At 38.0% G+C, this 13,745-nt stretch overlaps 1 long non-coding RNA gene across 1 annotated transcript; it reads right to left on the bottom strand.

Moving 5' to 3' along the window:
• Positions 1 to 4,525: 4,525 nt before the first annotated feature.
• LOC141368935 (uncharacterized) lies at positions 4,526 to 8,842 on the bottom strand. Its single transcript, XR_012372342.1, has 3 exons — positions 7,270 to 8,842; positions 6,850 to 7,028; positions 4,526 to 5,004 (listed from the first exon to the last, which is right to left on the bottom strand). It is a non-coding gene; the product is annotated as an uncharacterized lncRNA (long non-coding RNA).
• Positions 8,843 to 13,745: the final 4,903 nt, after the last annotated feature.

Below are 13,745 nucleotides of genomic sequence, written 5' to 3'. Positions count from 1 at the left end.
CAAAAAATGCTCTAAAATGTAAATAAAAAAAGAAATATAACTATTTTGCCATTTAAAACAAAACTGAACTGCTTTAATTGCTGCAAGAGTAGTACAGCTGTACAAGCTGTGTAAGGAGTTATTTTTTGCTATTTCTGCAGATTTTGCAAAATCTATGCGGAATTTTGCAGAATGATTTAAAATGTTTTAAAACGATCCGAGAGAATGTGCGCTGTGAATATTACAAAACAATAAAATATTTTATAACTATATTATACATTTTATTAAAGGATTACCAGGAATTAAACTGGACCAACATGAACCAACAGATAATGGATAATGTGCTGTCACGACCATAGAGTTTTATATAATATACATATATTACCATATTACTGTCTACAGTGTAAGAGTAAAAAGAAAAGGCTTCTCATAATGAATGTAGCGTATAGCAAGATAATTTAATCAGTTTAACAACACAATGTATATATATATATATTTATCTTGTAAACGGATTTGAAATAATAAATAATTGTCGCGTCACGTAGCAAGAGAGACGATAGAGATCTCATTAACTTCTCCGCAGTAAGTTTTATTTCAAATTCAAGTATTAAAATAGGCTAAAAAGTTTTTGATTCTCTCATAAAAACCTCACAGCAGACAGCACAGACTTCTACTCACAAACACACGCAAAGCAGTGACTATATCCGCGGACACAGATTCCTAATGGAGAGAATTAAAAAGTTCGGACTCGAGTCGGACTCGGGCTGAGAATTCTGATAAGCTGTCGGACAAGGGCCGGGCTAGGGCTTAAGCATCTCGAGCCAGGGCTGGGTGAGGGCCTAGATTTCAGGCCCGTGCAGGGCTCTAATCACAAGACAGAGCAGAACTGGAGAAAAGGATAAAACTCAGCAACACCTACCAACATCACAAAGCATTAGTAAAACTGTAAGATAAAATGCCCATTGTCAGTGCTTTAAGTGGCCCAAAAGATACTCTATTTTTTTTTTATTTTTTGCTGACTCGACTCCTCCTATATTGAATGAGTTTATATTCAGCAGTCAACAGACCACCTTGTAAAAAATAATAAATCCTTTTATAAGTTTGTGGATTTGCTTGAGATAGAAATAGCTAATGAATAAAAATAAAATGTGCAAAAGGATTTTGAAAAAACCTAATGTAGAAAGAGCTATTGAACATAAATTAAATGCGTCAAAGGTATGCAAGTACAATTTTCAGCATGGTTAAATGCTAAGACTAGTTGTTCAGATAAAAAGAGCTTGAAAAAAACTTTAAAATGGCACAAAGACCATGTCTATGGGTTCAAGAATAACAAAATACTGGCCATTTGAAACTAGAAAGTCATCACTTTATTTTGTCCCATTGTTTTTCATTTTGTGGGTGGTAAAACTCTGTGCGCTTTGTTCAAATTCATCGAGATTTCGTTCACTTGTATTTTAGCAATTAAACTAAATGTATATTACAATTTTTTAAGAATGTTTTATGCACATCGTCTGAGGAAATCTGAAGTTGCGTTGAGGGGAACCAAACTGACAGCCACGACAGCAGAGATTATCACGTACCTACAAAAGGGTATTGGATAAAGCTTGCGTCTGACCTGCAGCGATATCATTCTGGCTTTGTGGATTGTCAGTCAGTGAGTCCTCTGATTCTGACCTTGTTCTTTTACTACTTAGAGTCTAAAGCCAGGGGGGCATATTAAGTGTTCCTTGTATTTTCATTTTAACGGAGCAGCTATGGTTGCGCGTTTCACACACAAACACACACCTATCCACAACACGTTGAGTTGACAGCAGCCAAAGCGACGCATGCACTTTTAACTTGTAAAACTCAAGGGTGTATGGGTAATGTAGTCTCTGCTCTCAGTGGGATGAATTAGGAAATGATGAAGCGTACATTGTGAAGGGCGCTCTGAAAAGTGTTAGAGCAGCCAAAGGATTCAATTAAACCTCTGATTTAAACAGATGTGCAAATGAGCGTTCCGGTACGCAAAAAGCATGTTCTAGGCGCACGGAGAGGTGGTGGTATGCTCAAGAGTTATATTTGGAAGTGGCGGTACTGAGTACCGGCGCGTACCGGCCCGCTTAAAGCACTGCCCATTGTATAAATTTAGATAACATAAAAGTGCACACATCAAACAGGCCGAAAGGCTCAAGGTGAACGCTCAACCACAAAAATACTTAAAACACAACTTTTGCACACCACTGCTCCAAAAGTAGAAAAATAATTCTTTATGTTCTCACCACATGTGACGTTTCGGGCCTACGGGTTCTTCATCGGACGGCGGTCACATACATGGTTCAGCCGTTATGTATGGCACAAACCTGAATGACATGATCATCCAAAGAAAAAGGGCAATCCGAAAATCACCTCACATAAAGGCAATAAACAAGCATAAAAGTGAATACACCACTAACTACAAATGCTGAACCTCAACAAACTATACATAATAACTAGGGCTGTCAAAATAAACGCGTTAATAACGCATTAACGCAAATTCATTTTAACGGCACTAATTTTATTAACGCGCGATTAAGGCAACACGCAATTTCTGTTTGACCCACAGCTGGATGAATTGAGACGCAGCAAGTGACTGGCGCTGTCTAGATGAGTCGGAGCTTTTCATAAAAATAAGAACATTAAGCTCTCGTCTAGCGAATCCAATGCTCTAAATGGTAATTAAACATCTAAAATGCACGTTTTCTGCACGTGCAGTTTTCTTTATCTGCACGTTTTCTGTGAGGTGTACCGTCCCAAATCCATATAAAGCAAAGATGCGTCTTCTTTCACTTTTTAGTTTCGTTTTAAAAAGCATTCAGAAATGATAGAAAATAGACCGCAGGACTTTCTTGATGTTAAAATAATTATTAAGAGAGATAAAGTTCGGGATCTGATTGGTGTTAAAAGAGTTATTAAGAGTGACAAGGCTCAAAAGCGATGTCTGACGCAGACGTCTGAAGCGCATGCACACAAACACTTCGTGCTATTTATACGCATCTTCAGGAGCCTGGGCTCGATATATATAGACATCTAACACAAAATTACAGGTTTAAAAATATCTGTTTTGACAAGAATTCACGCAGGTATGACCTATAATCTGTTATATCTGAAGTGAATGTTTGGTTAACTGTTAAGGAAAAGTATATGTTGTGTCATTTATATTAAACCCTTGCACTATCCTACAGTCTTGAAGTGGTCTGTCTCAATGTCAAAATTAAACAAGAAAAGAAAAACATATATGTATATATTGATATTGTTTTTGCTCTGCATTAACAGGTATAGTTCTGTCATGCTTTGCCAGATTCCAACAATTGGTCCAATTGTTTTGAAGTTTTTTAATAGAGAATGTTAAAATATAAATGACACATTTTTAAAAATTTGCTCATACCAACTCAATTTGCCGGCACAGGTCACAAATGATGGAGAAAGAACAAGGTCTTCTAAAGGCAAAAACATTTATAAAACTATGGCTGATGGTTCTGTTGAAAATGTAAACAGGCTGTTGTAGACATACATTTGCATATAACATATATATTATCCAAATCCATGCCGATTAGAGCATTAAAATCTTAAAAAGTGTTACATTTAGGTAAATTTAGAACAGATAAAAATGTGCGATTAATTTGCGATTAATCGCGAGTTAACTCATGAAATCATGCGATTAACTGCGATTAAATATTTTAATCTATTGACAGCCCTAATAATAACATAAAAATATGTTATTATAAAATAAACATAAATGATAGAATCTGCCTCTTTTTTTGTGCTAAATAAGATTGTACGTTAAACACTATAAAGCACTAATTTAAAGTATATTTCTAATTCAGTGCACTTAAAAAAGTATACTAATACTGAATACAATTGATTTTAGTGCATTGAAATAAAGTATATCACAAAAATATACATAGGACTTTTATTAGTGTATTTCTTAAATTTGATTTTATTGCATAAAAATTTGTTCAATACATTTTATATAGTAATCCTAAATTAAACTTTTAATATGTATAAGTACATTTTCTCAACTGTGCCGTTTAAGTACACGTTATTTAAATAGATTTTAAATGTAGTCAGATAAAGTAAACCAAATATACAAGTGTTTTATAAGTTTATCAGTTAAAGGTGTGCTATGAATGAGTATATATTTAAACGTGTATATAAGATTTGTTTATGTGGCAAGTAAATACTTTTTAAAACAGGGATAATTTAGTAAAAGCACAGATGATGAGCTATGGGATTTCAACAAACATATCTTAATTTTTGTTCCCAAAGATGAACAAAGGTCTTATGGGTTTGAAATGACATGAGGGTAAGTAATTAATTACAAAATATTCATTTTAAAGTACATTATGGAAGTGTACTAAGAGTTGTACTAAGTGTACTGAAAGTGTTTTACAGTAAAATTTACTTTTTTCACCTGAGATGGAATATAAAAGGATGTTTTTTAACAACAACAACAAAAAATAAATATAATAGATAGATAGAGAGATAGAGAGAGATCCAACATAACTTCAGTTTGATGTCATATCTTCCACTTCTATGAGCCAGCCCCTTTAGAAACAGATTGTTTTACTCTCCACTACTCTCCTGTTGCTGCCAACTGGAGAAAGTTCTGCTTTAAACAAAGCAGATATGTCTTTGGCCAAAAGTGGCTTCTCCTCGTACATAAATACCTCTTTAAAAAGCTCAGAATGCTTTTGCAGCAAAGGCAAAAGCCCAAGACACTCCAGGCCCTCTTTAAATCTATATAAACAAAACATGTACACAATGTGAAACAATGACAAAATATTACTGGTAATTTGTCAGGTGAAATTATTTACACATTCTTATACTCACTGTTCTAAGAAATCTTCTCAACCTGTTCTCAGTAAAAAACTTGGTAGCCGATTCAACCAATTTGTCTCTGTCTTCTAACGTCTGGATGTGTCATAGAGACCCCAGCATACTTAATTGGTCAGACGCCTCCATTATAGCACACTGTGCATCATTTACATTCTGTGCCGACTGGATCTAAATTGATAATGAATTTAACACAAAATAAGGTTTTAAATGCAATAAACAAAATACTTATATAAAATATATAAATATTCAATTCACACAGCTTTTTAATTTTAAAAGGACACTAAAGTAAGTATTTTTAGACCATTAGCATTGCGCTCAAAATAACCAAAGCGTTTTGATATTTTTCCTTTTTAAAGCTGACGTAACACATGCTGTTTCGGCATTTCTGATGGTAATCTGGAGTACCTATAGAGTACTATGACATCCTTTATATCTCCGAAGAGTCTTTAGTTTAATCAGGGGCCTCATTTATAAAGCGTGCGTACGCACAGATTTGATCGGAAAGTGTGCGTATGCAAAAATCCACGGCAAAATCCATATCTATAAAAACTATCTCTGACGTGGAAAAGTGCTTAGTCCCACGTCAGGGTCTGAGCAGACCTATGCACTTTTGCTCGTCCGATTGCTGCAGGTTCTTGAAAATATAAGCCGTTCTTGCTGTTTGAAATTGGGTTTAAACATTGATAAGCGATCTTTTATATGTCTGACATTAATTATGCATTGTTTAAAGGCGGAGATCAGAAACAGCTCGGCTGTGCGCACAAGTTGAAGTTCATTTGCGAATTATAGATTTGAAAGGGGTACGCGCGTTTTCAGCGTGTACGTTCGGTTTATAAATCACACATACGCATTTTTGTTAAATGATCGTAAGATGTAGGATGGTTCTTACGCAGCATTTTATAAATGAGGGCCCAGATTTATAAAAGAAAGATTAGCTTTACCGAATCTTTCCGATAACGTACGAAAAAATGAAGAAGGAGGAGTTACTACTGCGGGTGGAGTAAGTACGAGTCATCCAACACTCTCTACAACACTGTTTAACTTATGATTCAATACATGTTTTTGTCATTTATATAATATGCACACGCCCATTTCCAACATAAGACAGAAGTCTTACTTACCGCATGCAACTCATGACCCGGTTTGGAAACCGGGTTGCATCAAACACACACGCAAAACGCCGCTGCTACCCCGGAAAATAAACTATATCCATTGTCTTCATAAGGCTGGCTATCTTCTCCTTACATCCAAAAACACACTTCATCTTTTGTGCCATTGTTGAGTTTTGAAATTAAACAAAGCTGTGTCTCGTGATGTGATGTTTGCAAGTTGTAGCGTCTCCCGCTGATTGACGGGTGGGTGAGGTTTTCCGGGGGAAGTGCCCATATAAAGAAGTGATGCGTATAGAAAACCTCTGAAATGTCAGTTGGACCTGTAATCGAAAAAAACTTTCCGAAACTTGTACAAACACTGACGAAGTGCATTCGGCACAGAAAATACTCTGTAACACGCCCTAATGCTTTTTTGACACTTTGCCTACGTTTAGCATGAGGAAACAACTCTATAACCGTGTTAATAAGTCAGAATGCTTGAAATACCATTGAACCCCCCCTTTAAAACTTGACTCTTCTGTAGTAGTTCTGTAGTGACTATTTTCGGTCTTAGTACAGGATGTAACTACAATAGAGTCAAGTTTTAAATAGGATAAATATCTAAACTCTTTGGTCACTTTTGAGTGTGATGCTAATGGTCTAATCAGATCCAATGGATTGTGCTAAGCTATGCCTAAAGTGCTAGCACCAGACCTGGAGATGTGCTGAATGGATTTCAAAACTGTAAAACTCAAATATTTAACTCTAGGGGAGCTGGAAAATTAGCCTATTGTCTAAAAAAAGTGGAGTGTCCCTTTGGTTATCATTTTTAACATTCTAAGATATTACAACTATTGCCAAATTACCATTAGTAACAAAGCAACAGCTGGCATTAATGAAAATGTGCAATACATAAACTAACCTTGGTCATCTTTGCTCTAAAGTCATAGTCCACAATCTCTTAAAAATCTGGTACTGGGGGCTGAAGGTTGGACACCTGACAGAACAGTCTTTCTGAAAAAAAATGTGGCTCCACACCACCATGTACCAGGCACACAGCTATCATCTGTCCAACTAGTTTGTACATTCCATTGTACAGTGCTGTAGCACATGGGAAAAGCATTATTATGTCTATAAACAATGCTTAGAAAATGTGTGCTGCTAATGGAGTGTAAACAGGCATTGAATTCCTGACAAATTATTTACTTTTTTCATAAGGGACAAGGTGTTAACTTTAATAATTATAGATGCTTTGTTTAAAGACCTGATGACATTGAATGTAAAAGTGTAAAAATTATGAATGAGGCAAACACTTTTTACATTAGACAGCAGGCCAGGTTACCCTTGGAATTGCAGGCAAGTGTTTTTTTCCAGTCCTCTCCATCAAATATTTCACATGAGTGGATTTCCCTCATTAGCAAAGTTAAAAATTCTCTAGTTGGTCCACCCTCATCAGCCGCTCCCTCACCAATCCCATCAGCATCTCTGAACACAACGTCTAGTTTTGCCTCAGGGTTAAAACATGGGATCGGAAGGCTCTGATACCACTGTCCAGGATGTTGCATTGTGTTGCATTAATTTGGTTGGAAATGACTGCATCCGTAAAATCCACTTTCTTGGACATTTTATTCAACAATGATTTGAGGTAAACACTGAAAGCAAAAAATAAAACAAAATGTTACTTTGTCATTCAATGCACTTACAGTACAAATACATGTATAACAACATCAAATCACTTACTCATACTGATCTTCATCTGAGATAAAAATATCTGTGTCTGGACTGAGTAAAGCCCATCTTTCAAGTTGAAGGTCACTGTGAATAAACGTGTAGATAAATAGTGTAGGAACTCGATTTGCGTGAAGAAATTAATCATAATTGTGTATTTAAAACGTTTTTTAAAAGAAATTGTGAGTAAAATTACTTCCGCTGTGAAAAACGGTCTGATCGGAAGTGACGCAATGGCAGGTAAATATCATCTCTTCGTAATGGAGTCAGACAGTGAAGAGGTTGCAGTAGGGGTAAATGTAAACTCTTACGATGGTCCATTACCCTATAATTTCGAGCCCCCTAGGTGAGAGAGGGGTCAGGCAGGGTTAAGGGGAAGGGTAAATGGACAGAGGAGAGAGATAGACTTGTGGTGTGAGGAAAATCGTTGGAGAATTGGGCAGGTGTCTTGGTGAGTGACCACAGGCTATAGCTAATTGTGGCTGATGTTGTCTCCATGTTTATAACATTGCAGTATCTTTAATAAATCATTTTTAGCAATATTGCTGTCGACTTTGTTGTTTTTCAAGCATCCATGTAGATTGTCACCATGTATGCCATCAACATGTGTCTTAAAATAATTAGAGTTACGTTTCCTCTTTTCGACGGACATTATGTAAATGAGCTCACATGTACTGCGGAGTATACGAATAAAAGCAGTTACTGTTCCGGTTAGGACGGGAATATGCCGTTCATGTAAATACAGTTATTGTTACAAGGATCTTTTATTGTCACGTGGAGGAAAACTGGTTGTAAGGCATGCATTTAATTGACAGCCTGTACTCTGCAGGGGGTGTGTATTTTTACAGTACATATTTACCTAAGTTTTAGGAAGTAAGTACTTCATGTCGTTTCTTACAAGGTCTTACACAAACCACTAGAGCTACAAGGAAGGAAGGAGAGTGAGTTTATCTTAGCACATTTGTTTAACAGGTGCTTGTGTGGTAGATGTGAGGCTATGCCATCAGCAGTGGAGAGTGTGTGCTGCAGGGAGGTCGATGCCTATTGGTCCCTTGTCCAAAACTTAGATCCCCAGAAGACATTACCTGCCTCACACTCCATCCAGGATTTGAAGCATCCTGTCTGAATCCTTTTGTGCTGCAGATAGCATACATGGACTTCAGACAGGAGCATGGCCCTCTCCAAGCCAGCAGACAAGAGTAGGTTTTGAGCAAAAATTATTTCACACTGCAATTCAAAGAAACAGCTTTTCTACACCAAAATAGTAAATCCTGTTAAGCAGGTTTTTATACTTTCCATATACTTACTATAAAAACAACTTTGGTGTTGTGTAGTACAGTAGAATATCAGCCAACAGAACATGCAATATTTACAATTGGAATTGTTTACTATGAAAACATGGCATGATCAAAATGCAATTATTTCCCAATCTCCACCACAGGCAGTTCCGATACACAGCATACAGGCAGGTTGTCCGCTGGTCGTACGGAATACTAGGCAGGAAACATTAGGAAAGCCATACCTTCATGTGTCAGCTATAAGGAGGCAGTTTGCAGAGAAGGGACAAACATACAAAGGTTTTCAGTGGCCACACTTGGAAGATGATTAATAAATACATTGAAACAAACTGTACTGTTAAAAATTTTCTTTTATTATATGTTGAAACGTGAGTGTCGTGCGAGATGGAGGCTGACTGCCTCATCCTTAGCAACCATCTGGAGGGAAGAGGTGAGGGGGAGGGGGGGGTTGCAGCAGAGGACAAGACAGCACTGCTTTCTTGTAAGGCCTGTGGTGACTTGCAGTATTCCTCTACCAGAGAGACCATAAGATTTGTTGCATATCCTTAAGGAGAGAAATGATTAAAACACATTTAGTAAAATGGTTGACTCGCATAAAAAAAGATAGGATCACATAAAAAAGATTTGAAAAACTAAGTGAAACTACTAACCGTAAGATGGTTTCTCCTTGATGGGATTGGACTACCCAGCCACCTTTAAGAAACCGCGGGTAGCGAACAGCGTAGCGTGCCTCACCCTCACTGGTTCGAGCTACATCTCTGTTGCCATTACTATTGTAATGTAGGGCTGCTAAGAGAAGTCTGCACGAGATAATTAGATAAAACATTAGGTCTCCAAAGATAACCCAATCCAGTGAAATGCAACAGACATGACATTAATGTTTTCAGTTCAAATGGGTCTAAGACAATGACTCATCTTTGCAATTATATTTTTGCAAACAATATGTAATGCTGTTATCAATCTATAACACTTTGGTCTGGTATACAAGACTGCATTAGTTTATTGCCATTTTCATTTACATGCTACAAATGTATTGCAATATCTAAAATAAACAAATTTTATTAGTATCAATACTTTTAAGTGATAACACTACCTGCTGTACATCCCAAGAAAACAAAAGCCAGTGTGTTTGGGAGCAAAGTGCAGAATGAGGGAATGGTAGGCCTCCAGGGAGAATGTCTTTTTATATCCTTTACCAGTGCATTCCTGGCAGCTACACTCTCCAGTTTAGTAGCTGCTGGTGATCCTGAATAAAACATATTCTGTCATATAGTCTTGCTTGCAACTGCAATGGACTACCTGCAAAACACTTTCGGGTGCAGGATTTCTAGTCATCCAGGTCACTGTTAACTCCCTATCCTCGAGGTGCCATCCATTGCCAATGGGTGAATGGGCACAGATTATACCTTTCAAAGAATGTCTCATTATGGCTGCTTGGTAGTTTGCCCTTTTGCAGTGTTGATGCAGGGCATCACTTGTTGGGGGCATGGATAGTTCTGGCAAAGCCGATGATGCCATGCAGAATGCTTTGTATCTTGCATCATTCCCATTTTTGGCAGATGACTGGCCATAGAGGTGGCACACATATTTGCAAAGTATGTCAAAGGTAGACTGGTCCAGGTTAAAACTTTTACCCAGATTTGTAAATGCATTGAGGTATTCCTCTTTCTCACAAGCAACAGAAAATGCCTTTCTTTTGCTTTGCCATAAAAGGCACTTGTAGAGTCACAGCCTGAGAAGGTATGGATCCCAATAAGTTCCAAACACACACTGGTGCCAAGAGCTGATGACACCTTAGCCAAATCAATGATCCTTGTTTTGTTGCCAACCCCTGTGAAAAGATACAACCTACATGGTAAATCTGGCTGCAGACTTAAAGCAATCACAGCCACATCAGTATCAGGGCTCTTGATGACTACATTTTGATGTTCATTGGCAGCATGTTGTGCATGTAAAAACAACCTGGTGTCATATTCCTCATGATCATATGTCAGATCTTCAACAGCACTGAGAGTTTGTATACGGTGCATTACAGTCACGCAGTGACACAGGTCTCCATGTGCAATGTACAAGCTTAAGTCCTTGCCCACAGTGGTAAGATCAGCATCTCGCTACAGAAGATAGAGGAATTCTGCCAGAGCCTCTTTGTTTGTTCCCTCTGATAGAAACTTTTTCCATTGTGTTGGTGTCTTCTGATCACATCCAAAAATTTTCACCAGTTGTGTACCACCACCAGCTCTACGTGAACGTTCTAGATTTTTAATACTCATATCCGGATACGGGTCAATCACAAAGTCTATCCGTGTACAGTTGTGCTTCAGAGCAAGCTTGACTATGTACTGCAGTATGGTGTCGGCGAGCTCTCCAAAGGTACTTGGTATGACCGCCATACCATCAAAGAGAATAGCGCCATCTGCTGGAACTTTGTCAACTGAACAATCTCCACCTTTGGTTTTCAATAAATCCATAAGAGCTGATTTGTTTGTTTTAGCAAGGGAACGATCAGCACTGGCTAAAGGATATGACACAGTTCCCAAGGAGTAGGACCTTATTTCCCGCAGCTCTATCTTTCTACTTTGACCTATGACAAGTAGTCTGGAGAATAGCTTCTTGTCGGCATGCAGAATCACTTCCTTGCCGGCTGTCGATTTCTTCTTTGTCTTTGCTTGGTCACTGAAGGTCTTTAGTTTTTGGGTTTTGATGGGAGCAAATACATCACCTGTTCGTGATATCAGTGTTTGATCCATAAACTCTTTGACCGCATTTCCCCCTTTTCCGGAGCTGTGAGCAAATCCCTCATGTTTTTTTCAGCTGCGATTGTCCCAGAGCTAAGACACACAATGCCATCTTGGTGTGTGTCAAATGGATTCAGCATGCAATCTATAGTGGAAATAATTCTGGTCACAGCCTTTTCATCAGCATGAATTTGTGTGCAGTCAAGGTCTTTACGTTTCCTTATATCAGGAGTTTTATCTGCCATTGCCTCACATTGTCTTGCTATGGCAGCCCTTTCATGTTGAGACAATATCCAGCGATATACAGCAGCTCATTTCTGTGTTATCCCTGTCCAACCACCCTTTGTCTTAGAATCTCTTTTGCATGTTTGCTCAATGGCCTGGTCACAAGCAATTGAGGAAAATCCATGGACACTTTGACGTTGGACAGTCCACTGGCCTTTAACACTAAGCTCACTGTGGCAAGAAGGATGTGTGAGAGGCAAATTGACCATTTCCAGCCAGTATGAAGGTTAATACCTAGCATAATTTACACGATCATAAGCAAAAAAACACGGCATCATCAAGCGCACTGTTGACAGGTGAAGCTGCCAGTCCGATTCTCGTGTTGCTCTCACAAACAGAAGGAGTATCTGTACCATGTCGATGTATGAAATCCAGAAGGCAAATGTTGGGTTTTCTGCACTTCTTCTCTTTACAAACTCAACATATTTTTAACACATTTCATCAAATTTTTCATTTGCACACAGAACATCCATGGTTCTGTCCTGCAATGCACTTTTGATCTCATGAATGACATCCATACACTCATTTCTCTCCTCTGGTGGCAAAGAGTCCAAGAAGGTGAGAAATCTAATGCGTTGCAGACTCTCATATAGAAGTTTGTGCGCCCTCATGCTGCGGTTGTAGTGATGACCACTAATCACTCCACTGATGGATCCTGGGGCAACAACTTCAGACTCAATGGCCCTCATTTATCAAAAGTGCGTACACCAAATTTCCAGCGTACACCTTGCGTACACCCAAAACCACGGTGAATTTGAGATTTATCAATATGGACGTTGGCGTACGGCACGCTCAAATCCTACGCCAGCTCGGGAGGTGGTGTACGCACATTTTGAGTTAGTGCAGAAATGCGCAAACACTTCCTAACACCACAAAACGCACTGACAAACTAAAATATATGATATATTATGACTCATTGTAAAAAAAAAACAGTTATTATAAACTTCAGTGTTTATTTTTATGCAACATGGACTTCAATTTTTATTTTTTAAGACTTTACCAAAGCATTTGATTTGTATGCATATGTAGTCCTTCAGCTGCGAGCCTGTGCGCTTTACCTGACGTTTGAGAGATAGGTGCGCACGGACTGGGTTCAGTAATGAAAGGCTTTCAATGACCAAAAAATAATCCCGACTGAAGAAATAATAAAAAGTACGTTCTTCTTCTTTTAAATAATAATAATAATAATAATAATAATAATAATAATAATAATACAAATAATAATTAATGACATTCTTCTAAATAACAATAAGCGTCATTAATATTAAAAAACATAAGAATACTAATGATAACATTACAAATTGTCATGCAATTATTAATTTGAATTAATGGTACTCCACATCACATCATCATCACTACACCCTAATAGATGTGACTTGATACGAAATTAAGTGCTAATTGTTTCAAAACACGTGCTGTAAAGTAATGCATTGTGATAGGGCATTTGCTCATTAAAACAGCTATTTAAACTGGATTTCCACCGTACACCAGTTCGCAATGAAAGCTGACCTGGCGCTTTTAGAAGACGCATATGCTCCCTTGAGAAGGGAACGAGTTTTCAGGGATAGGCGCGATCTTCTGCATGAATCAGATGAATGGCTGATGAACAGATTCCGTCTTCCAAGGCATCTTCTCCTGGAGCTCTGCAATAACCTGGAGCCCTACCTTCAACGTGAAACCAGGCGGTCAAGGGCCTTACCTGTTCCAGTCCAGGTTCTCTCCACACTGGGGTTCTTGGCCACTGGAACATTTCAACGGGAGATTGCAGACAG

The sequence above is a fragment of the Misgurnus anguillicaudatus genome, chromosome 12, assembly GCF_027580225.2.
Source record: "Misgurnus anguillicaudatus chromosome 12, ASM2758022v2, whole genome shotgun sequence".
Classification (NCBI taxonomy): domain Eukaryota; kingdom Metazoa; phylum Chordata; class Actinopteri; order Cypriniformes; family Cobitidae; genus Misgurnus; species Misgurnus anguillicaudatus.
The sequence above is the reverse complement of the archived record's forward strand: the minus strand, read 5'-3'. Positions and strand labels throughout refer to the sequence as shown.